This window comes from Rattus rattus, chromosome 10, assembly GCF_011064425.1.
Source record: "Rattus rattus isolate New Zealand chromosome 10, Rrattus_CSIRO_v1, whole genome shotgun sequence".
In the NCBI taxonomy this organism is placed as follows: domain Eukaryota; kingdom Metazoa; phylum Chordata; class Mammalia; order Rodentia; family Muridae; genus Rattus; species Rattus rattus.
In genome coordinates this window covers 8,086,855-8,113,271 of record NC_046163.1, presented here as the reverse complement: position 1 = coordinate 8,113,271, position 26,417 = coordinate 8,086,855, and the positions used below count along the sequence as shown (strand labels likewise).

General features: G+C 46.3%; 1 protein-coding gene across 1 annotated transcript in view; it reads right to left on the bottom strand.

Annotated features, from left to right (window-relative positions):
- The window catches only part of Tmem163 (transmembrane protein 163), a 174,465-nt gene that overhangs the window by 136,928 nt on the left and 11,120 nt on the right, over positions 1-26,417 (bottom strand). The window lies entirely within an intron of this gene.

Genomic DNA, 26,417 nt, shown 5'->3' with positions numbered 1-26,417 from the left:
CTCTATCCCTTTAGTATCCTCCTTCTCTCTCTCTGTCTGTCTGTCTCTCTGTCTCTGTCTCTGTCTCTCTCTGTCTCTGTGTCTCTCTGTTTCTCTGTTTCTCTCTGTGTCTCTGTTTCTCTGTGTCTCTCTGTCTCTGTCTCTCTTTTGTGTCTCTCTCTCTGTCTCTCTCTGTCTGTCTCTCTCTGTCTGTCTCTCTCTCTCTCTCTCTCTCTCTCTCTCTCTCTCTCTCTCTCTCTCTCTCCTCCCTCCATTCCATTCACCCCAGTCTCTCTATTCAGGCAACCAGGAGTAGAACACTCCTCTCTGCCAGGTCTACTACAAAGATACCACTTGGAGCAGACATCGGGCCTTCTGTCAGCTGAGCATCACCCACGGTATGCAATATGCTCTCGGTTTACAAACCACACACACACACACACACACACACACACACACACACACACACACACACACTCCACAGGTAGCTGAATAAATGTATGACCACACCAAATGACTGGGAGCAGGTCTTGCTCATACAGACACCCCCCCCACCCCCAGCACAGCCCAGGGGTTTTCTAGCTGGTGCTCTGTAGAAAAGAGGAGGACGATTATCAGATTCTGTTATCAAAACATTAGGCACAGCAGCAGGCCAGAGGACACAGAGGCGCAAGAAGGACTCGTGTCAGCATTTTCTTGAATATGGCACTGAGCACCAAGGTCACAATCAGCAAGGAACTGGAGAAACCCTGTCTGAACAGCACTGACTGTAGATAAGCCCCAAACTTCTCCTGGGCTCTGAAGGGATCCACTGAACCTGAGGGGAAGTCAAAGCTGATAGGCTGGAACCCCAGCTCAGCTCCTACAGTGAAAAACATTCTGGACCACGAAAAAAATCTGTCTCAAACAAAAACAAACAAACGAACAAAAAAACCAAGGTAGATGACACCCAAGGAATGACAGCTAAGGTTGTCTTCTAGCCTACACACACACACACACACACACACACACACACACACACACACACACACACACACACACACCTATAACCCTGTGAGAGTTACAGATACACTCAGCTGCCATCCACCACCCACAAAGCAAAATACGATGAGACCTAAGTTGATTTGCCGCAGTGCTTCAGGGTAGCAATGAATCCTCTTAACAAAAGCAAAAGCTCCAGCAGGAGCCTGAAGGAGACGAGCATTCTCCTAAGGCCCAGGGCAGTAGGAAGAACATGTCCTTCTTAGGGAAGGCCATAAACACGAGGTTTCATGGCAGCAGAGGCAGCTGCCAAGGCTGGACTCCAGAGGTCTCAAATAAAAGGGCATGGAGCAAGATAGAACCATAAACCCTGGTTCAAGAAAGACAGAGCTGCCTTCAAAACAGAATGATGGGGTCTGGACATGTAGCTCGATGGGAGAGCGCTTGCCTAGTGTGTGAGGGGTGAGGGGTTCCACCTCCTTCGCTGCAAAGGAGGGGGAGCCAAAACCAGAAAAGGCTGGGGAGAGAGCTTGCTTAATGAAGTGCTTCCCTTGCTAGAGTTGAAGACCTGAGCTCTGCTCCCCAAAAGTCCCATAAAAAATCCGGGCACTGGATTGGAGAGATGACTTAGTAGATGAAGTCCTTGCCAGGAAAACCTGATGGCCTAAGTTCAAATCCCCAAAGTCCATGTAAGAAGTAGATACAACAGCAGGCATGTCTGTTTTATTAGCCAGGTGAGAAAGGAGACCCCAGAAGCTTGAGGACCAGCTAGCCTGGTATATGTTAGGTCTCAAACCTGCGACAAATGGCTAACTGAGGTGCCCATTAATATATCAAAGCAGACCTAACGGTCAGTTTGTCCCAGCAACCCTCTCTACCTGTTACAGGGCTTTGCTGGTTGCCATACCATGCCCCCTACTCTGAATTCTCCACCAGCTTCTCTGACCCCTATATAACTCAGCCATTTTGACTATGCAAGTCTCTTGGCCCAGGCCTCCTCTCCTTGGTCAGCGTCTCCTCCCCTGCTCCTCCCTTCCCCATCTCCTAATGGCCAAGCTCAGTCTGGCCATATTTCCCCTGGACTCTCCCAGATGTCTCTGCCTCTGGCTACCCACTCCCTCATGTCTACTAAACCTCCTTCACCACCCCTAGGAGTAGTCATAGCTTTCCTTTTCTCCTTTCTCTCCTTTTAATTCAATGTACACAGCAGTTAGGCAAAGAGATGTGAAAGGACAGAAGTTACCCACTGACCACCCATGCTTGCTATGTCATGGCACACTGTGCACACACATACATACGGTGTGGGGGTGGGAGCATGGCATACTTAGAAACCCAACACTGAGAAGCACAGACTGACAGATCCCTGAAGCTTGGTGAACCTACTTGGCTAGACTGCCTGGCCAATGAGAGGACCCACTTCACAATTACAGGTGGACAGCACCAGAAGGAATGATGCCCAACAAACAGAATTGTACTCTGACTTCCACATGCATGCACACACATGTGCACATGCACCGTACACACACCAACAATCATACATACCACACAACATACCACACACACACACACACCACATACACACATACATACCACACACACATACCACACCATACATACATACCACACACACATACCACACATACACACACATACCACACACACACACCACACATACACACATACCACACACACACACCACACATACACACACACACACCACACACACACACACACACACACACACACAAACACACACACACACACCCCCCTCCCACACACACACACACACCACACACATACCACACACAAATACACACACACATACACATCACACACATACACACCACACACATACACACACACAGATACCATACACACACAACACACAACACACAACACACACATACCACACACACACACACACACACACACAAAAAACACACACACACACACAACCAAAAAAAAAAAACAAAACCACAAAAAACAAACCACACACACACACACACACACACACAGAACACCATACACAACACACACAACACACTCATTCTCACACACATACACACCACACACACATACACACACACGTACACACACATACACACACCACACAAACACCACACACACATACACCACACACACCTACACACACAGACCACACATACACACACCACACACACACACAGACACAACACACACAACACACAACACACATACACACACACCACAACATACACACACACACACACAGATACCATACACACACACACACACACACACACACACACACACACACACACACACACACTTGGTCACTCTGTGAACATTGCTCCTAGCTCTCCTCTCCACCTTCACTTCCTCACCTTGCTGGGGTCATGACTGAAATGTAACAGGATCTCTTGAGAGCTTCCCCTGGGAGCTGAGATGACAAAGTGACTGTCGGTATGTGTGTCATCTGTGTGTCATCGCTGGCGTTGGTGGCATTACGTTTAAAGGGCCTGGCTGAGTCAGCTCTTGAAGCCTGCGTCATAAACATGTTTAATCCCCAAAAGTTTTCAAACTTCCGGTTACGTTCCCCTGGGTCTCCACAATAAACTGCACTCAAAGCTCTGCCTCTATACCTGTCATCAAAGTGCCTGGCACACAGAAGGAGCTGTGGCCACGAGGAAAGCGTGGGCCATACCCTGTTCATGTGAGGATTTTTTTTTATTATTATTAACTTGAGTATTTCTTATATACATTTCGAAAGTGTTATTCCTTTCCCAGTTTCCGGCAACATCCCCTCCCCCCCTTCCTTATGGGTGTTCCCCTCCCAACCCTCCCCCATTGCTGCCCTCTCCCAACAGTCTAGTTCACTAGGGGTTCAGTCTTAGCAGGACCCAGGGCTTACCAGGAGCATTTCAGCGGGAGCCATGTTACTTTTTGCTGAGAGTGGCCATTCAGCAAATAGAAACATAGAATTGTGAAATGAATTCTTTACGAATAAGACAATTGTAAAGTGTCATTTCCAGGCAAGTCGCCATGAGGTCCAGGGCTGGCCCTTTAGAGCTGGGGCCACGCCTCAGCTCTCTGCTGTCACCACTCTGTCACTATTAAATTATTCCAAAGAGCATTTTCTCTGGGTTCAGAAATAGCTGTGTGAGGCTGGGCGTGATGATGAGCACCTGTCATACCAGCACTGAGACAGGAGGATTTCCGTGAGTTTTTAGTCCAGCCTGGAGTGCACAGACAGAATATTGCCCAGGAAGAAAAAGGGAAAGTGGGAGGGAAGGAAGCAGGGAGGAGAGAGAGGAAGGGAAAGGACTATGGGGTAGAAGAAAGGAAAGGAACCACACTGATGACTTAAGTTATCAGTATACGTCATGGTAATAAAATAATGCATGTTTTCATGGCAAAAACTAGTTTATTATGCTTTGTTTTGTTTTGTTCTGTTTTATTTTTAAACAGGGCCTCATGCCCAGGTTGGTCTTGAACTCACTAAATAGTTTCTGATGACCTTGAATCCCAATCACCCCTTACTCTACCTCCCAAGTGCTAGGATCACAGACTAATCGTTTTATTTTTTACTTATGTACACATACACACGCATGTGTGAGGATGGCTCCAGAGTTCAGAAGAGTACCAGATCCCTTGGAGCTGCACAACATGGCTTGTGGGAACTGAACCCAGGCTCTCTTAAGCACTGAGTCATCTCTCCAGCCCCAAGGGGCTTAATTCCTGATTGACAACAATACCAATCAACTCTGATTAACTGAGAAGGGATCTAACAGGGGTTCAGAGTTCAAAGATCTGCCTGAAAGACCAGGACCACAAGCCCCAAAGCTGCCCGCTAGGATTTAGAAGGCATTGGCCTCGTCACCTCAGTGAAGAAGCCCTCAGGATCGTTACTTCTCAGCACCTACATGGTTACCATCTGTAGCTCCAATCCTGAGGAAGCTGATGCTTCTTCTGGCCTCCTTGGGGGACCAGGCACACATCTGGTGCCTGTACGCACAAAACACTCATGCAAATGAAAATAAATATATTGTCTTTAAAAACTTTTAAAATGTTGAGAGTGTAGAGAGATGGAGACAGGGGGATCCAAGGAGCTCACTGACCAGCTGCTCTATCTAATCAGTGGGTTCTGATTTTAATAATAGACTCTGCCTCAAAAAAATAAAAAATAAAAAGCGGAGCCCGGTGTGGCAGCACACAGCTTTAATCACAGCACTTAGGAGACTGAGGCAGATGGATCTCTGTGAATTTGAGACCAGCCTGGTCTACAGAGTGAATTCCAGGCCAACCAGGACAACATAGTGAGACCTTGTCTTGATGATGATGGTGATAGTGGTAGTGGTGGTGGTGGTGGTGGTGGTGGTGGTGGTGGTGGTGGTGGTGGTGGTGTTGATGGTGGTGGTGGAGGAGGAAGGAGGAAGAAGAAGAGGAAGAGAAAGGGCCCCAATATTGACCTCTGGTCTCCATAAGCATGGGTTCAAGCACTCACACAACTGTACATACGCATACACACACTTCATGCACACAGACACTATACGCACAAAAAATAGCTTTTAATTAAAAATAAAAAGTAAACGCCTCCTCCTATAATATTTCCTCCGTATATATACTTATATCCTGGAGGATTGGAAGAATCTATGGATTTGTATAAATATTTCCGATGTGGCTCCTATTGGCCAGGAAATCTGTGTCCTTTCTGTGGGAAAGCACTGGACTGAAGGCTCACAGCTCATCTGACTCACTTTCCCAAGTGATAAGGGCCGGGGCATCTTCTGACCTCCTCCCTCCCGAGAAGCCACTGCTCGAGGGAAGTCAGGGACCCAGAAACTTCCGAGGGACTTTCTCCAGGGTAGAGCTACCTGGTGCAGGAAGGAAAAGAAGGGAGACACGCACAGTCCTTCGCTCTTGGAAACACCAACAGCCTACACGCGACAGGCCAGATATTCTGCTCCCTACATTTCAATAGCCAAGTGGACTACAAAGTTGTTGCTGACACAGTTCATTTCAAGTTAATGCTGGAGCAAGTGTAGCTTCCCTCCCCCCTCAAAAGGGTGGTTTCTGGCGGGAGACAGCTCAGTCAGCTGAAGCACTTGCTGCATAGGCAGGGGGGCTTGAGGTCGAGTTCTGGCACTCATGTAAAAAACTGGGCTTGGTGACATACGTCAACAGGAGAATCCCTGTGGCTCACTGGCCAGCTGCCTGCCTGGGACACACATGGGGCACCAGGGTCTCTTCACATGGTGCAGCCAACCTGAAGCTAAAGTTCCCTACAGCCAATTCTTCTCATTCTGTGAGCTCCAGGTTTGGTAAGAGACCCTGTCTGAAAAGCTAGAGGGCAATCAGAGAAGACATCTGAATCAACCGCTGGCCTACACACAGACAATGCACAGGTGCATACACACACCACACACTCACAATTACACACTCACACACACACACACACAAACACACACACACACACAAACACACACACACACACACACACACACACGCATTTCTCCACAGTATTGCAGAAGTTCACCCTGGCCTTCTTCTGCTTCGTATATCTCAGATAATCCATTGATTTATTCAGTTGAAGCTACGTCAGCAATTTCTAAAATAAAAAAAAAAAAAGTCACTAATCAGGTTCCAAAATGGATTTCTTCCCGGGAAAGGTCACTGAGTTCTGACCTCTACAGAGTCCATGAGCAAACACTGAGAACAACCCTGCACCACTCACTCTGACTTCACTTGGCTACCCTGGCTCTCTTTAGACAGCTGGTGGCAAGGCTAACTAATTAGACCTTGTACAATCAAACCATGGCTGTCCCCACCAATGTAAAGATTGATGCCAGCGAGATACAAACACAGACGTCCAAAATAATGACAGCTCATTAATTTACTGACAAACCTGGACTGTCCTTCTACTTGCTATTGGCAAGCAATGTCAATATGCTGATGGTAGCCACATAAAACAAGAAAGAACAGGTTCTGTTCAGAACAGAACCCTATTACCAAGTGTGGCTGCTGGGATGGAAGGAGGAAGGCATTGATAACCAAGGAGCGATGGTGGGAGTCTGTGTAAGAGACCTGAGCAGAATCAGACGTTGGAGACAGCACAGAAGAAACAAAAATGTCTTGTAACAATAAGAGGGGTAAAATGCCCTGCAAACCACATCTACAGCCAGCCTCCTGGAGTAAAGGGTCCCCTGCAGCCAGGACCTGGCATTCTGTGAGCTGAATAAAGCAAACCCAACCTCCAAAGAGGTAAATAACTCAGGCCAGTGCCTGGGGCTCACTCACCACCTCTTGGGCTCCACAAAGCTTACTAATCATGCTTCTCTGACTCTGCCAGTCACAAAACACAAAGCCTGACTCCTTGGCTGACATTTACTGGTGGCCTTGGTGGTCATCCCACAGTACTGGCATCTCCAAAAGCCTGGGATCTGCCGCTCCAACTTAGCTGCACTTTACTAATGGCTTCTCCTGGGTTCTCTTCTGGGACTGTGGCCCTGCACCTGGTCTCCACTTCTTTCCATGATTCCCTCAGTCCTGGGGCTTCTGCTATCACTGAGACTGCATCTGCACCAATAGCCTCTCCTGACCTTTTCTGGCGCCAAGATTCAGCTGCTCTCCACGACCCCTTCGTGTTTTCAAAACCAGTGCTACCTGGGAGACTCTTACATATTATCACGTTTGGCCACCACCACAAAACACAGCCTTGGTTCCCTCTGGACCACAGTTTCTGTGTGCCAACCCTGAGGAAAGAGCTCCTAGAAGATTTCACCTCAGGGATGCTTATCTGTCCTGTATCAGAGTTGGTCTCCTGCTCCAGACAACTGTCATCAATTGTCCCAGCAGAGCAAATGCTTTACTTCAGTAGTGCTGGTCTCTTGTCAATCACAAGTAAGTCTTCAGATCCAGATAACCAGACACCACAGATCATTACTCTAAGAGAGCACACAAGTGGCTCTTGCAGAGTCTTCACATCTCTCTGAAACCTCACAAGCCAGGCCTCCATCATATGCATTTCTCTCAACACTCTTATGATGCAAGTTTTCACAGAATAACCCACTGAGCACTGAGCACTCAATGACTTTTCTATCTCAAAGATTAAATTGTGCATAATCCTTCCAAAAAACAATACCCCACTCCTGGTACCAATTTCTGTCTTAGATTTTCTGTTGCTATGATAAAACATCATGACCAAAAGAAATTGAAGAGAAAGGATTTATTACATCTTACAGCTTGTTGTCCACCATCCAGGGAAGCCTGGAGAAAACCTCCTGCAGGAACTGTACATAGGCCATGGAGAAGCGCTGCTTACTGAGTGTTCCTCATTGTTTGCCAACCCTGCTTTCTTATAACACCCAGGACCAAGGTCCCAGGAGTGGAACCATCTACACTAAGGTAGTCCCTTCTACATCAATCATTAATCACAAAAATGCATCACAGACTACTTCATAGGACACCTGTGGTAGTATTTAGGGTCTACTGGATAACTCATTCATATTGTCCTATGGAAGACCCAAGCAATGAATCCCTTCTAGCTATAACAAAAGTCCCATTTTCATGAGGAGCATGTAGCTAAATTGGTAGAGTGCTCAAGCATGAGGACCCGGGTTCCATCCCCAGAAAAACTTAAATCAGGAGTGGTGGTGGTGCATGTTTGTAAGCCTAGAATTTGGGAAGCGGAGGCAGGAGAATCAGAAGTTAAAGACCACACACACATCCTTTATTCAGACTATTCTTGAAGCCTTCAATTAAGTACATTCCCAAAAACTCTTACCTGCATGCATTTGTTGCCACATAAGGTGACTTTCACAGACTCTGGGGTTGGAGTGTGGATGTCTTATGTAGGGCCATTTCTCTAGGTGATCATGGAGTGAACACTGCACAAGGGTATAGGGAGCCAAACAAAACAGTTCAAGAAGTGAGCTGTTCATGATATTTCATGCTTCCCGGGATCAAGTCCTCATCATGACCTCAATTAAAGCCAAAGTGCAAGACACTCCTTCCATCCATCTTCCCTCCTACACCTCTGTTACACTCCAGCACTGCATTTCCAAGTGACTCATGTCAGCAAATGAAGTCTTCCCACCATCCCCACTGTGGCTTGCCTTTCGAATGGCCAGCAAGATCACTGTGCTTTCTCCAGTCTATTCTTGAAGCCTTCAATTAATTGCACTCTCAAAAACTCAATATTTTATTGCTGGTAGGGATTCCGACCCTGCCTCATCCCTGAGGCTGTGGAACTTTTACTCCCTTCTCTTCGTGCAGAAAGAGTAAATATCAGTGAGCAGACTGGCTCCTGCCTGAAGAGTAAAACATCAGAAATGAAATTAATCGAAAAACTAAAAGCTCTGGAGATTTTAGGTAGTCAAGACGGAATAGGAAGCTGGGTGTGGTCAACTATGCCTATCGTTTCAGTACCTGGAAGCTAAGGCAGGGGGATCACTGCGAATCTGAGACCAGTATGAGCTACATACTGAGTTTCAGACCAACACAGCCTATAAAGGGAGACCTTGTCTCAAATCAAGCAACCATTGAACCAGAGCCTCCAAAATGGTGGAGAATTCTTAATGCTTATCACAGTTAGTCTTTCCAGGCATTTGTGTGAACTGATATGAACGCCACATACCAGAGCCAAGAGGTCGTCCACTGCCACTTCCTGCTGACAATACAGCTTTAGAGTCACTTCTATGACTTAAAGTGGACACCTGTGTGTCCAGAAAAAGTTAGCCACTGTACACAGGGATAGCTGGAGAGGCCAGGGATGATCTATCCTTAGAAGAGGCAACAAGCCAGTATAGTAAACTAACACTGAAGATCTGCCTTGAGGCAAGTTGAGATATGGCCCTGGCTAAGAGCTGGAGTCCACAATCAAGAAGGCCAGGTATGGATATACACTCTACTTCTTGTTAGTTACAGGGTTTCAACTAAGTTCCATAGATCTCTAAGTCATTAAAATCCCTATACTAAGAGGAGCTGATAAGCAACCTCTAAGCCCTATTGTGAGAGTAAGTGTGATTGTGTATGTAGAGCCCTTACGACTGGACCTCCTACAAAGGTTCTTGTCAAATGGTAGCTGGGAAAGGACTCAACTGGCCACTAAAACTGCTTTCTAAATGTAGAATGGACAACATAAAGGGGTTTGGTAAATGCTAAGTTCTTTAAAAATCCCGATTCTATGTGACTCTATTTGTTAGTTTTGCATTGACAGAATATTTAACAGACAGCTTAAAGGAGGAAGCTTTACCTTGCCTCGTGGCTTGGTGGCAGGAGTGTGAGGCAGCATAAAGCAACAAGAAGCAAGGTTAGTCAACAGGTGAGACAGGGCAGGGTGACCCAATATGAGGCACTGTGAAGGAGCAGAGCTCGAGGTAGAGTATGCAGAGCATGAGGCAGATGCCTTAATTGGGGTTGCTATTACTGGAAAACAAACAAACAAACAAAAATAAGCACAATGACCAAAAAGCAAGTCGGGGGAGAAAGGGTTTATTCAGCTTACACTTCCACATCACTGTCCATCACCAAAGGAAGGAAGGACAGGAACTCAAGCAGGGAAGAATCCTGGAGGCAGGAGTTGATGCAGAGACCATAGAAGGATACTACTCACTGCTTGTTCCTCATGGCTCACTTAGCCCGATTTCTTATAGAACCTAGGACCACCAGCCACTGTGGGCTGGGCCCTTACCCACTGATCACTAATTGAGAAAATGCCTTCAAGCCTATGGAAGTATTTCCTCAACTGCGGCTCCTTCCTCTCGGGTAACTCTGGCTTGTGTCAAGTTGACACACAAAAGCAGCCAGTAGTACACAGAGTGTGAGGCGGCATGAGCCGGAGGTAGTGGAGACTGAGGTGGGCGAAGGATTGTTTGGAATCAGGGAAGAGAAGTGTGAGATTGATATGATTTGGTACGAAAGCGAGTGGGAAGCAGCAGTGTGGGAGGCAGCATGAGGCTTTGCTAATCAACTTCCTGCCAACCAAGAAACAGAGAAAGGAGGCCAGAGCCAGGGGCCGGTATAATCTTCAAAAGCCTACCCCAGGCCTATCCTAAAGGCCCTTGGTCTTCTAATAGCATTGCAAACTTAGAGTGAAGCAGTCCAGATTGAGCCTATGGAAGACATTTCAGTTATTCAAGCCGGAATAGGGACTTCAAAGACCAGGGAACCATTAGAACTGACCTTGAGAAGAAAGACTCTCCAAACGATGGCAATTTAGACACAGGGCTGTCTACAAAGAAGGCCCCTTCCCAGCCCCTGAGTCATGGCCAGTGTCAGAACTGAAGAAGTGCCATTAGCGTGATGATCTTATCAGAAAGCAATGAGACCTGCTCATAGCTAAGGACACAATCTTACTTCACCAGAAACAAGTCGCATCTGTCCTATGAATCACACACACACACACACACACACACACACACACACATACACACACGCGCGCGCGCGGCTATTTAAAACTATTTTGCCATTTAAAACTCATTCTCTAATAACATTGTCTTTGTGGAGAGCTAAGCCTCCGCTTTTCAGGACACTGGTACATCAATTACTGAGTATCTTTTCGGTTCTGAGACCCTCTCCCTTCTTCTAAAGCAAAGAACGACCTGGGATTATGTCCAAACTCTTACGAAATGATAATATGCATATTACTCTTTCCCAGAGGCAAGGGGATGCAGAAAGTCTCCTTTCTCACAAAACAAACAAAGACTATTTTCCATCTACAAATGCTAAACTATAAAATTAATTCATAGAAATGCCAGGAACCGTCATGGATAAAGGCATAAGGGAAAATGTGGCCAGATAGCTTACTTCTGGAAAAGCTGAGAGAGCCATCAAGAAGACGTAGTGCAGCAAGACTCTTGGATTTTATATTAAAAGAGTAATTATTTGGGTGCCCAAGGAAAAAACTCGTCACCTTGGAGAGAAAGAAAATGGGGCTTCTCACCAAACATCGCCAGCCATGCTCTGTGCCATGATACCATGGAGTGATACGTTTAAGGTATTTAGGAAAGAAAATGTGAACTGAGGATTTTTATACTCAGCTCAGGTGCAAAGGCCACAGTGGTGGGTGGGGACAAGTGCTAGTGTGCCAAGGGATCAGGTAATATTGTTCCAGTGAACTCTCCCTGTCGGGAAGAGCAAGAGATCTCAGGAGAGCCATTTCTGTGCAGATCGGCGGGCCTAAGATTAAACGATGGTGCTAGGGAAACGATGGCGTCTGCGGTGTCTATCTGATCTGACAATGTAGGTGCTTGGTGGTGCTGTTACCAAGGAAGATGCACTGGCGACCAGATGAGAAATGACAGTGAATGAATGTACAAGAAAAGCTCATTGCAAATACATAAGCATAAATCCAATGATTTCCTTATAGGTAGGCTGTTATTTCAAATGAGACGTGCAAAGGGAGGAGAGAGGAAACAAAAGAGTATCGCTGTGTGATAAAATTAAAGATAATATTAAAAAAGTGGGTTTTAAAAGCAGGCTGGAGGCAGAGCTCAGCTGGTAGACTGCGTGGGTGGTGTTCGATTCCCAGCACTGCACAAACAGGCACAAACCTGCAGTCACAGCACTCAAGAGGTGAAGACAAAGAAGATCGTAAGTTCAAGGTCATCCTCAGGTGTATAGGGTTTAAGGTGAGCCTGGGTTAGAAACCCGATGGGCAAGAAAGAGGAAGGGGGTGACGGTGAATCAGAAGAGCGGAGGCTCCCAAGCCACTCAGCTGAACTGCCATTGAGTCTGAGATTACTCCATAAAGCTTGTAATCCCAAGATGAACAGATCGCCAACGGACACCAATAAGTCGTCTTACTCCGTTTTCACAAACCTTAACCTGTCACTGCATCTGCTGCCAAACGGTTTTTGTAAGAAACATCACAGTTCTGGCTGAAGCTCCTTGTCTCAGGGCCTGCCGGGTCCCTAAATTACCCACTCATGTGAGTTTGCTTCTCATATTGGTCCCATACTTGTCCCATTGTCGACTTCCGTATCCACAAGCACCATGTCGTGCTGTCTAGGAGTATACAACTGGTAGAGGCTTGCAATTTCGTGCATGTGAGTGCAGACAGGATGAAATTGTGTAGGGTGTGGCTGGGGGTTACAACTTTGGACTTGGGCATCATACTATTTAATGGGTGGGATTGAGTCAGGGGTCTTATTTATAAATACTTACATTTACAAGCATCATATACAACAAAGGATTCCCTCCTGTATTCAAAACATGTGAATTTCCACAGAAAAGTGTGCCTAGACCCCAATTCTACCTTATCAATACAGAAGGGAATTTTTGTTTGTTTGTGTGTTTGTTTTATTCTGCAGTTTTAAAGCGCACTGACCCCTATCCCATGGGAAAGTAACAAGCCTCTAAATAAATAGTGCAGGCTTGGTTTTATTTAGACCTTTACCAAGAGCGAACCCAAAGGTTTGCTCACCCAGGACAACCCCACTCAAAGTACTGCACACGTAAGACACAGACCGCCTGGTAGCCGTTACATTCCTGGCGGTCCACGAACATACCTCGCACACAGCATAGTTCTTCACAGTATCACACAAAGGAAGATGCCAACACTACGGGGTGACCATGCCCCTGCCTGTCTTAAGTCCAAGCTTAGCCTTAGTAGTCTTAACTCACTTGTCTTCGTCAGCACAGTCATGACGAGCATTTAGGAGCTCAAATAGACACCCATTTTTTTTTCAAAAATTGCCTTTGTTTTTTCTCATTATACTGTATTTAGGAAACAACATTATTTTTGTTGGTGGTGTGTATAGACAGAATTTCACGTTCATTTTAAGATAGTAAAAATGGGCAGACTAAAGACTGCTGCTAAGCATACACGCACTGTTTGAAGGCAGGAGGGATGGCTCAGATTTCCTGGTAATGGGCTCCGTCTCCTTCCTAGTCTTTGCTGTTACAGACTAAAGTGCTAGGGGAATGTGCTTGTTGTGCAAGTATGGGGACTTGGGAGGTGGGCTCCCCAACTCTTGTGTGAAACTGGAGAGGCAGAGACAGCCAGTCTAAACAGCAGCCTAGGTTCTGTGAGAGACCCCTAAGCCCCCTCATTAAAAATTAATAATAGTAAAGTATAAAGTGATACAGGAAGATACTGGAGTCAGCCTCTAGCTTCTTATACACACACAGGCACACACATACACACACATCTACTGCACATACACACATACATCTACTGCACACACACAAGCACACACACACATCTACTGCACACACACAAGCACACACATCTACTACACACACACACATCTGCACACACACATACATCTACTTCACACACACATCTACTGCACACACACATCTACTACACACACACATCTACTGCACACACACACAACACACACACACACACACATCTACATACACACACAAAAGCACACACACACTACAAGTGCAACACACATCACCCAACACACACACAACACACACACACACACATTCACATCTAGCAACTATAAGTTGAGTGGGCTTTCCTGAGCTGTTTAGTTGAACTGTGTGAGTGCCTCATCTCTGTGTTTTACAAGATGTTTTCTGTTTGTAGCTAACTTGATCGCTGTATACTTTATTATGTCAAAATTTATTATGGCCTGGCTGTGCATGACCTGGGCATCTATCCAAAAGTCTCCATGTAAATGAGACACTTTCATGTCCACATCCAGCCCCTGAGCAAAAACTGGAGAAACTGGCCTCCTCACAAGCATCCCTCATGTTTGCTCCCACTCACACAAACACACACATATAAAACAGAAGCAAACAGGAATAAACAGACATTAGATCCAAAGAAAATAAAACCATTTTTTGAGAAAAAGGCAATTAGCTCAGTCTGGGGACCAGAGTTCAGATCCCAGCAAGCCAGGCAATTCTTGGAACTCCAGCTCCAAGTGACCTGACTCCCTCTTCTGGCCTACACACACACACACACACACACACACACACACACACACACACACACACATACACACACACACATACACACATATACACACACATACATATCACACATATACACACACACATACACACACACAACACATACACATACATACTCACACACACACACACACACACACATATACACCACACACATACATATACACACACACACTCACACACATATACACAGACATATACACTCACATACATACATATATACTCACACACTCATACACATAAATACACACTCACACACATACACTCACACTCATATACACTCACACACACATATATACTCATACACACTCACACACAAACACACAAACACACTCACACACATACACTCACGCACACTCAACACCCTCAACACACTTGCACACTCACATACCCTCACAAATGCACACTCATATACTCACAAACACACAATCACACAGGCACATATATGAATAAGTATAAATGCCTTTTTTCAAAAGAAAGAAACAGTCATGTTTCAGGATAACTCCATGGGCAGGATTCTACAAGGCCAACAAGGGGAGTAGGGATGGTTCTGTGAAAACAGAGCTTCCAGACACCAACATGTTTACATGGGCACAGACAGATTTAAGAGTAAATTATCCAAGGGCCATAGTCAAACACACTTTTGATCTCAGCACTAGAAAGGCAAAGGCCGGCAGATCTCTGTGAATTCAAGGTCAGCCTGGTCTACAGATCCTTGGTCTACAGGATAGCCTGGGCTACACAAAGAAACCCTGTCTTGAAAAAATGAAAAATGGCTGGGGGTAAAGGGAGGAAGAGAGAGAGAGAGAGAGGGAGAGGGGAGGAAGAAGGGACGGGGGGGAGGAAGAGAGGAGAAAAGGAGGGAAGAAGGGATGGAGGGAGGGAAGAAGGGAGGAAGTGGGGAGGGAGGGAGTTATCTTCCCCCATCTTAAGAAGTCAACAAATGCCCAGATTTGAAAATTAGGATTAATCACCTGCCATCTATATACATATACTAATCACTACAGAGGTAAATTGCATCCTTTGAGAAGGGGAGCAGAGGAGAAATGGAAGAGAAAGGATGAGGCCGGTTGAACTTCTTGTTTCAGAATTGTGTGCATATTTAAGTTTCAGGGGAAAAAAAATAGCCAGGCATACCAAGTCGTCAGTCTGAAACCGTGTGTACAACCTGAGTTCTATTCTCCAAATCTACACAGTGCAAAGAGAGAACTGAACCCCACACTTTGTCCCTGACCTACACACACACACACACACACACACACACACAGAGTTAATAAGGAAAATGCAGCCACTCCCCCAGCTGCTAGTGTAGTGCAGCACTACACTAGGACCATAGGACTATGCTGCACTGGGAGGGGCTTCCTGTTCAGGTTATACCTGCCTTTCCGTCGTCCATACCAAAAGCCAGTGGGTCTCCAGTTGGAGAACTCTGCCAAGGCCAAGCTCAGCCTCCAGGTTCTACCGATGAGCCTCCAAGGCAACGGCACTACAATCAGACTTCTCCCACCATGCGCCTGCCTCCCCAGCTCCCTCCCAGCTGTTATTCCTGTGTGCGTGTACTCGTATGTGTGTGTGTGTCCACATTTGTGAGGGTACACCAGTGTGTGAGTAAATGTGAACAAGCAAAGGGACCCAGCCGTTGTTCCTCAAGTTCTGTCCACCTTGGTTTTGTTTTGGGTTCTGTCTGTCTGTCTGTCTGTGTGTTTGAGACAGGATCTCTCGCTGTCCTGGAACTTTAATTCACCTAGGCTGACTGGCCAGTGAATACCATTGACCCACCTGTCTCCCTTTCCCCAAAAAATGCCCCCACATCTGGCTTTTCAATTGTGGGCCTTGGGAATTGAACTCAGGTCCTCATGCTTGCAAGGCAAGCTCTTACTCTATGGACTGGGCCACCCCTCCATCCCCCAGCACTTACTCTTGAGTGCCAGCCCCAGCCCCCATTAAGCCTCCAGTGTCAGTCAATGGAGAGGCTACTGGTTAGTCAACATGCTTAGAGGAGAGACTACTGAGTAACAGTTCACCTGCACATGCTTGTCACTTTCCTTATTATTATAAACTAACCCAACCACAGAAATCCCAGCTACAGCATGTATTCAGAAGGTTCCAACCGTGAACCTCAAGGACTCAGGTCTACTTCCCTGTCAATTAAGCTAAGCAGATTCCAAGTACAAATTTGAAAGAAGCCGGCCGGGTGGCTATAGAACTTAGTGAAAGGCTCCCCACTGTCACCCCTCCCTCTCAAAGCTGTACAGTGCCCAGGACTCCCCTCCCCTTTCCTTGAGCTAGGGGGTGTGGTTAAACCAGTCTGCTCTTTCACTGAAGGCAACACTCTTTATTCTTTTTATTTTTAATTTATTTGTGTTCTTTTTTTTAATGCATAGTGTTCTGTCTGCATGTACACCTGCACATTGGATCTCCTCATAGACAGATGTGAGCCACCATGTGGTTGCTGGCAATTGAACCCAGGACCTCTGGAAGAGCAGTCACTGTTCTTTACCAATGAACCATCTCACCCGCCCCTACATTCTTTTTTCTAAGGTGTTCATTTCTCCCACCTGTCTTGGTGCTGCCCAAGGTGGCCAGGTTATGTCTCCTCAAAATTCATATGCTGAGACTCTAAACTCCCAATACCAGCACATGGTATTTTATTGTATTACACTTATGTATCTCTGTGTGTGTGCACATAGACACAATGTACATGTGGAGGTCAGAAAACAACTGGATGGATTTCGTGCTCTTTTTCCATCTTGTGAGTCCTGGGAATTAAACTCAGATCTTGTGGCTGGAAGTGCCTTTACTCACTGAGCTATGTCACTAACCCAATGACAACATTTTTGAAATGTACTTTAAATAAGTCCTTTTGGCGTGTAGGTGTCATATTCCAACAGAACACCCATCCTTGGAGGAGGGAGAAACTAGGGCATGAACATACGCAGAGTGAGGGCCACAGGGTGACTTGAGGAGAAGATATTCATCCATATACCGAAAAGAGAAGCCTTTGAAGAAGCTGCTTCCTGACCCACCTTCCTCTCTCAAACTCACAGCTTCCAGAATGCCGAGAAGATGCAGCTTAGTCTAAGCCACCTCCATGTCTAAGTGTCTAAGTCTACCTGGGCACAAGGATATTGCTCTGTGCACTCCATGACCAGTGTCCCTGTAACTGAGACCCGTCACCTTCCCCTCTCCTCCAGAGCTCCCCCAGGATGGCTAGCCTCAGTTTCTTCACTGATATCTCCCATGAGTGCCTTCTCCTGGGGGGCGGGGTGGAGAAAATGGCTAGGAAGAGCTAATGACTGACAGTATTCTAGGACCAGTGTCCAACCTGGCCTGTGGGCCACGCATAGTTAAACACAGCTAGGAATACGGCCCAACACAAAGTCATAAACATTACCTAAAACATTGTGAATTTTTTTTGCAGTTTTTTCGTTGCTCAGTGGTATAGTTCTCAAGTGTGAACTTTGTAGATGACAATGCCGTGTCACAAGGACAAACAGATAAATATGCTATGTATGACTAAGACAACCCCTGAGTGTGGAGTTGCCTTCTGCCTCAGCACCTGTCATTTCCTGTCTGTTTAGACCTGAGTTCTTTGGGGGACAGGCCACTCTCTCTCTTTTTTTTTTAATTTTTTTTCATTTAATTTTATATGCATTGGTGTTTTTGTCTGCATATATGTCTGTGTGAGGGTGCTGGATCCCCTGGAACTGGAGTTACAGACACTTGTGAGCATCCATATGGGTAGCAGGAATCGAACCTGGGTCCTTTGGAAGAATAATCTCATGTTCTTAACTAGCTGAGTCATCTCTCTAGTTCTCTTCCTTAACGTCCTGTGTGGTACCCTCCCTGCAGAGAGCTCTCACTCATTAAGGACCGGAGGGACACAGTCACAGGCTAGAAGAAGGCATGGCCATTGGACATGGACGGTAGGCAGTGAAGGAGCACTTCTGATAGCTGGTGTTAGCCTTCCGGTTGACAGAATCTAGAATCACGTAGAAGATGGTCCCCTGGGAGGTCTGGAGTGAATGTCTTGATTATCCTAATTGATATAAGAAGACCCACAGTAACTGTAGGTGGGACCACCCCTAGTCAGGGGTTCCTGGATCAAATAAAGCGGAGGAATCTAACTAAACACTGGCAGGCAGTCCTCACTCTCTGACCCTTGATTCCAGATGCAATGTGACCAGCTGTTTCAAGTTCCCGCCATTGTGATTCCCCTGCCATGGTGGACTGACTGTCCCATGAGCCAGAGCAAGGATGCTAAGACAAACATTTCCCCTGTTAGTTTTTTTTTCTTTTCCTTTTTTATTAAGTGTGTGTGTGTGTGTATGTATGTATGTATGTATGTATGTATGTATGTATGTATGTATGTATGTATACAAACCAGAAAATGCCAGACCCCCTGAAGCTGGGCTACAGGTGGTTGTGAGCCACCTGACCTGGACGTTGGGAACTGAACTCAAATCCTCTCCAAGAGTAATAAGCACTCCTAACAACTAAGCCATCTCCCCAGCACCCTCTAGCTTGTCCAAGAGGATCTCATGGTCATTATGTAGCTTGAGGATGACCTTGCCGTCTGGCATTCGTGCCTTTCCCTTCGGAGTACTGGGATTAAAGGCACCACACCATGCCCATTCTAGTCGTGCTAGGAATTAAACCTAACGCAAGGACTCTTTTGACTCAAGTCACATTTTCAGCCCCAAATCATATCCTCCTTTATTGGGCTCTCACTTGCGCGCTCTCTCTCTCTCTCTCTCTCTCTCTCTCTCTCTCTCTCTCACTCTCTCTCTCACTCTCTCTCTCTCTCTCGCTCTCTCACTCTTGCTCTCTGGCTCTTGCTCTCGCTCTCCACTGTCTCCGTCTGTTTCTATGAGATGTCCTAACATCCCAGAATACAGCACAAGACCCTTTGAAGTCACATCTTGTCCAAGAGCTACACCGGAACTTCACCTTAAAGGGGCAGTTCTCAGAGGCCCAAGTCACAGGCTGGTCCATTAGGTAGAGCAGGAAACCTTTCCTCTTCCAGTTGGCTACCAAACACCAGTGCTCATAGACAGGGAGGCAGCCAGATAAGCCCTCCATCTCTCAAGGCAGCTCCTCTACTTCGGACTGGAGCAAGCAGATTAGGACAGGCCTGACAAGCACAGCTGAGAGCCCACCACTTGGCTCCCCTATGTATCTTTGGCTCTTGTGCTAATGTACCCTGGCCACACTTTAATTAAGGCTGTGTGCAGAGAGCACTGAGAATGGAGCCGGCAGGACAGGCAGGCAGCTGCTGAAACCCCTCCTCCACTCGTGGTTGCAAACAGCAGCTCTTTGTGAGCTAGAAGCTGGGGAAAATGCACGCTCCTGTCAGCAGTGGAGGCCAGTCTCCCTCAGTGAAGTCTAGAGCCTTCAGTCACAGAGGAGGAAGGAAAGAGTTAGAGGCAGTCAGGGGAGGGGGTCGTGCTCCTGAAACTACCCTGAAACAGAGTCAACAAAGCCTGAGGCGCCTTAGATCCTGAGCCCTGAGCTAGCCACTATTCCTTTGTCTGGAATTCACGCTGAGAAACATAGTATCAATCCACTGTATCCACAGTGGCCTAAGCATGAGATGTCAAATTTACTGCAGCCAACACCTCCAGGTGAACTGCTTTAGGGACCAGAATAGGACTAGAGGAACCAGGTTCACAGCACTGAGGAGCCTGGATTACCACAGAAGCAGCCCTGTCGTGATCCTAGTGTTGTGTGACTGGGTCTTATCCTCAGTGTCCATTGGGAGAGGGGCACTTAAATCACTCTGGAAGGCTTCCTAGGAGAGGTGCTCTTTTTTTTTAACATTTCTATTTTAAGGGTTAAACAAAATCCGATATTAAGTGAGAATTTGGCAAGAAGACAGGTGTTACAGGATGCACCTGCCACCCAGCATGCTGGAAGCTGAGGTGAGAGGAGGAGGATTTTGAGGCTGGCTTGAGCTACCTAGCAAGACTCTGTGTAAAGTAAAACAGAGGAGAGGAGATGATTCTGTCAGAAAGGTGCCTGCTGGACAGTCTGGATAAATAACCCCTTTGGATTCTCGGCATAGACATTTTTTAAAAAATGGCGTGTGTATGTCATCTTAGACAGAAGATCGGGACAGAGACAAAAGGATCACTTGAACACAATGGCCAGTCAGCCTAACCAAATAGTGAGATCCAGGTTCAGAAAAAGACTGCTCAACAAACACATCCCCCCACCCCCCCACACACACACTCATGTATACCCCAAAAGTAAACCAAATAGAACTAAATAAGGTACAGAATAATAAAAATAAAATGTCTAGAAGCCAGGAAGCAAGGCATCGAAGAGTAAGAGAAGCCTGTGGGTCTGAAGGCAGACAGCAGCTGCACCTGGGGACCACCGAAGCATCTGCTCACTGAAATCCCCCATAGCTGGGGGATGGGGAAAGACCAGTCCAAACGGGAAGCAAGGGCAAGGTCGTGGCAGGCCTCGCGGGACGAGGATCAGACTAAAATGCTGCTCTGTGTTCCTGAGCTGCCCAGGGCGGGCAGCCCAGAGGCAGGCCTGAGCGTCAGTGGTGACGTGACCACAAGACTAGGAAGGAAGGGCCCAGAGGCGGGAAGTTTTCAGGGCAAAGTTCCCAAAGCCAGTTTCTGCTTGGTTCTTACTTCCGTTTCCACCTCCCTGAAGCAGCCTCTGTAGTTATCACTCACAGAACACATTGACAGGGAAAAGTTATCCCACCAACACCCCCAGGATGTGGCTCGAGACTTCCTGCCCACAACCCCCTGAACTGCCTCATGGCCCAGGTCAGAGACGGCAAATGCTCCACTTGGAGGCTGTTGCTGTAGAGAAGCTCACGCTGTTTACAAGACTGGCAAGGAGAAGACGACATATGGATCAGACGTAGCAAGCAGAGGGCATGTGAAGGCACCATGCCTGGGCACCAACAGGAAGAGAAGAGCAGAGAGGAAGGTGCGGTGAGCGCCTCTAGGCTCATGAATGGCTACCACGTGCACAAGAAAATGAATAGAAGACCAGCAAATCCAACAAAGGATTTCTGTTGAAGAAGCTCTTATGGACACAGGCACAAACGCCGGGGCTTCACAAACCACATAAACTGTGAGAAAAGGGGAGCCAAAAGGAGAAAATCAGCACCTAAGGAGATCTCCGCTAGCAGTTGTTAGGGTCAGAGCCTTAACAAGCAGGCTTAGCTACTCGTCTTCACCAGGTCAACGCAACAGATAAGTAATAGCGAAAAGCAGAAAGGAGGAATTTGTTCAAATAGCCACATTGGAAAAGACATCCACTGACCCCCAAGACCATCTTCAAAGGACTGACGTAAGGCTTAGGTTTAAAGAGAAGGCAAGAACTACAAATAGTTAAACAGTCTGGGCCAAGGTGTGATCCCGCCCCTCAATGTCCCATCATGCTCTGGGCTCCTTTCGCTCTGGAGCCATTCGCTCATGGTGTAAAAATCTCTTTCTAGGAAACAAGTCCTTCCTCTGACTGGTACCAGATTCCTGCTCTTTCCTTCTCTAGTAGAAGATTTCTGGAGAAGTCCCAATTTCTTGGAGTACGTGGTTTCAATAAGCTAATAACCAAAGAGAGGGGCACAACTTTCTCTTTAGGTCGTCTTTCTTCCAGTACAGTTATGCACCACGTTTAGGTGGTGAGGCCCTGCAGCTGGGGAGGGATCTCTGAGAAGGAATCCGTCCTGTGATTCCAAGCTACACCAAAGAGCATGGCACCAGTCCTGCTGAAGTTCCAAGGGTCCAGGTTGGACCTTTAAAACCATTCTAAACAGCCTAGCGGTGGTGGTCCACCACACCTTCAATCCCAGCAGAGGCAGACAGATCTCTGTGAGTTCCAGGTCTACAGATCAAATTCCAGAACAGCCAGGGTTACACAGGGAAACCTGGGGGTTGAGGGGACTCACTTCTATGACATTAGCTGACTCTCAGTCCTCCTGCCTCAGCCTCACAATGCAAGGAATGCAGGTGTATACCAATGGACCCAGTAAGTTGTCTTGGTACTTTTTTTTATGATCATGTATTCGCTGAGGTGAGAGGACACCTTAGGAAGGTCCAAGACTTTTCTCCTAACCCAGATAAATTATACGCTCTTATTCTATCTATCTCACTTCTGTTACCCTTGATATAGAAATTAAAAGCATATGGGCGTCAAGATGGCTCAGTTGGCAAAGGGGCTTGCCGCCAAGCCAGAGCAGCTCAGTTCAGTTCTTCTTCCACACATGTACCATGACACACACGTGCACAAAAATTATAAATAAATGGGAAAGCTGTTGTCAGGGATGCATATAGAGTATATTGCTATGCTTAAAGGTCAAGAGTTTAAATTAAAATCAAATAGATTAGAATCTCTAGATATGGGTCTGGAGAGGTGGCTCAGTGGTAAAGAGCACTGGCTGCTTTTCCAGAGGACTGGGTTTAATCCTTAATTTCCACATAGCAGCTCACAATTATCTGTAACTCCAGCTCCAAGAGATCCAATACCTTCCCCTGCCCTTGGACTGATGCTCCATAGTGCACGGGCATGGTACACAGACATAAATGAAGGCACATTTAAAAAAATATATCCCTACATATAAACAAGAATTCAATCCTATCAGAGATTTGATTTCCTAGTTCTGAAGTCTGCTATTGCACTCAATTTTTTTATGTGCATATATGTGCGACTGCACATGTGTGTGTAGAACAAAGGACTTCAGATGTCATTCCCCAGGCACCATGTGTTTTGGACTTTTTTTTTCTTGGTCTCTTTTTGAGATGGGACTCACTGTGTAGCTTTGGCTTCCAGAGCCTGCTATGTAAACCAGGCTGGCCTCAGACTCTCAGAGATCCACTTTCCTCTGCTCCAGTTAACTGGATACACCCACACTAGCCCCATCTTGTTGTTTGAGGCAGGGTCTCTCACTAGCCTAGAGCCCACCAAGTAGACTAAGCTGGCCAGCCAAGGAACCCCAGGAGTCTGCCCGTACCCACCTCTCAGGCACTGATACTGCAAGTATGCACCACCACACCAGCTTGCTTGCTTGTTTGTCCGTTTGTCTGTCTGTCTGTTTTTACATAGATCAGAGACTCAGATCCCCATTCCTTTAGCACTTCACCGAGTGGGCCCTGTACTAAAATTCTAAATGAGCTTTTATTCCTGAGATCTTGGTCTGGGGTGCTTTCAGTTTAGGGGGCTTTGTTCCTTAGCTGGAGATGGTTGTGATTTTTTTCTGCTCTAACGGAACTGTGTATCTGTGATGGCTGGAGTTGTCAGGTGTACAGAATCGAGATTCACCTTGAGGACCACCTCTGGACTTGCCTGTGGGAGAATATCTTGATTGTGTTAGCTGAAGTGGGAAGACCTGCCCACTGTGGGTGTCATCATTCCCTAGGTAGGGATGCTACACGGAACAAACTGGAGGAAAGGAGCTAATGCTGGAAGCTTGGCATGTCTTTGATTCCTGGCTGTGGATGCAATGAGACCAGATGCCTTACACCCTGGCCACTGTGGCTTTACCTCCATAATGGTTTATACCCTGGAACCAAACACCAAAATAAGCCCTTTCTCTCCGAAGCTGCTTTAATCAGAGTATCCGATCACATCAGCAAGAAGAAATGAAGGCACCATCTCAGGAAAAAAAAGGTCGTTTCCTTAACATCGTTTCTAACGTATCTTCATTTCCCACAGAACAAGCAGGTATCTAGTCCCTAAAAATTAACTCGTGCTCAAGCCTCAAAATCAGAGTCAGAATACATTTTCTCCATTTTAACACAGACGTCAACGTTGCCAAAACCCTGAGTTTTCGAGGCTGAACTTTCATTCTCTCTCTGACCTCATTATTACAACAGACCTGTTTTCATATCAGTTCATAAGAAGATTGATATTTTTTCATGCTGCCCATTATACGCCAAATCTATTTTAAAACCAATCTAGGACTCTCTCTGAATTATTCCAAGATGCATTACCATATTTTTATATTGATGCTTCAGCACGTCCAGATCATTATCTCACCAAGTATTATCAAAACCAGTGTGTGGGGAAGATGGCACCATCCATAGAGTACTTGCTATGCAGGCATGAGAGCATTAGCTTGAATCCCAGGCGCCCACATAAAAAGCTTAGTGTGGCTTTGGGTACCTGTAACCCCAGTACAGTGCAGGGCGTGGAATAGGAGTTAGAAGGGTTTGCAGGTTGCCAGTCCAGCTCCAGGTTCAGCAAGATACCCTTCTCAAGGGAGCAAGGTGATGAATGATGGCACAGACGGCCTCTCTGACCTCTGTAGCATGCGTCAGCATGTACCTACACACGCACACGCACATGCACACTGAAGCTACTCTAGTTTAAATAGGGCAAAATATGATTCTTCTACTCTGTTTTGGAGTTTAACTAAATCAGAAGCAGTTAGAGGCACACTCACAAATGAAACAAAACAACATAGACTAGAACATGGGTCATGATAAGCAATACAGTGTCGTCCACAATCCGTAGGCAATAGTTGCTGCTTTTGCAAAGGAGCTGAGTTGTGGTCCCAGCGCTCATGTCCCACAGTGTGGCTTGTACCTCCAGGCAGCTCCCTGCCCTCTTCAGGCCTCCTGGGCTCTACAGACCCCAAATGGATGCACAAACATAGCCAATAAAGGTGAGTCTTTTTAAAGGAAGTTAAAGTGTTTAAGTTCAATAGTCCTGCTTTAAAGGAGTAAGGCAGTTTTCGAAAGAAAAAAAACAAGAGACCCTTCCACAAAGCCATGCTCCGGCCTCATGTGGATGTTTTCCTTGGAAAGAAATGAAACATTTTTAGCACAATCCACCTGATTGGGTATTACAAGTGAAGATTCCGTTTCCCTATTTGTCTGAATTTTCCCTATTACATGGCTTAAGCACATGGAATGCAACACTATCACTGCGAAGTCCAATGGTCATTCACGTTCTTATTCCAACACCCTGAAAATGATGCCCTGGCAGCTTTTCAGGGCACAGGGAAGTGTCTGAGGAACCATTATCTGGTGTGTAAATCACCCCCTCCATCCCCTTCCTCTTTTCTTCACATATGTAAATTACCATGTCTGATCTCCAGTGCCCCTACCAGCCACAACAACCAAATTACCCTCAAGGGACATCCACTGCCTTGTTATTTTGGTCTCAGTATTAAGAAGGGGGAGGTGAGGGGAGAGAGAGAGGCTTTTATATTTTTTCAGAAGTCAGAATTCTTCCTGATTAGATTTCTGGATCACTGGTAAATGTTTAGGGAATCTAAAATGTATTGTTTCTGTATTCTGAATATTTGGGTCTCTTTTTTTTTTTTTTTTTTTTCAGAGCCAGGCTACTGTACAGTGTCTCTAATATAAATTATCTCTAATAGTATACGCTGAGTTTTGAAGGGAGCGTTCGGTCAAATTCTAACCCTGCCCCCTTGGGATCCAGCCCCTACTTCCAGCAGCAGAGGAGAATTTTAAACAATTCACACACAGCCATGTCACCTAACGTCCATGGTCCATTTTCCCCTCTACCCTGGGGCACCTTGTAGGACGCTTAGCACTTAAAACACAGATTTT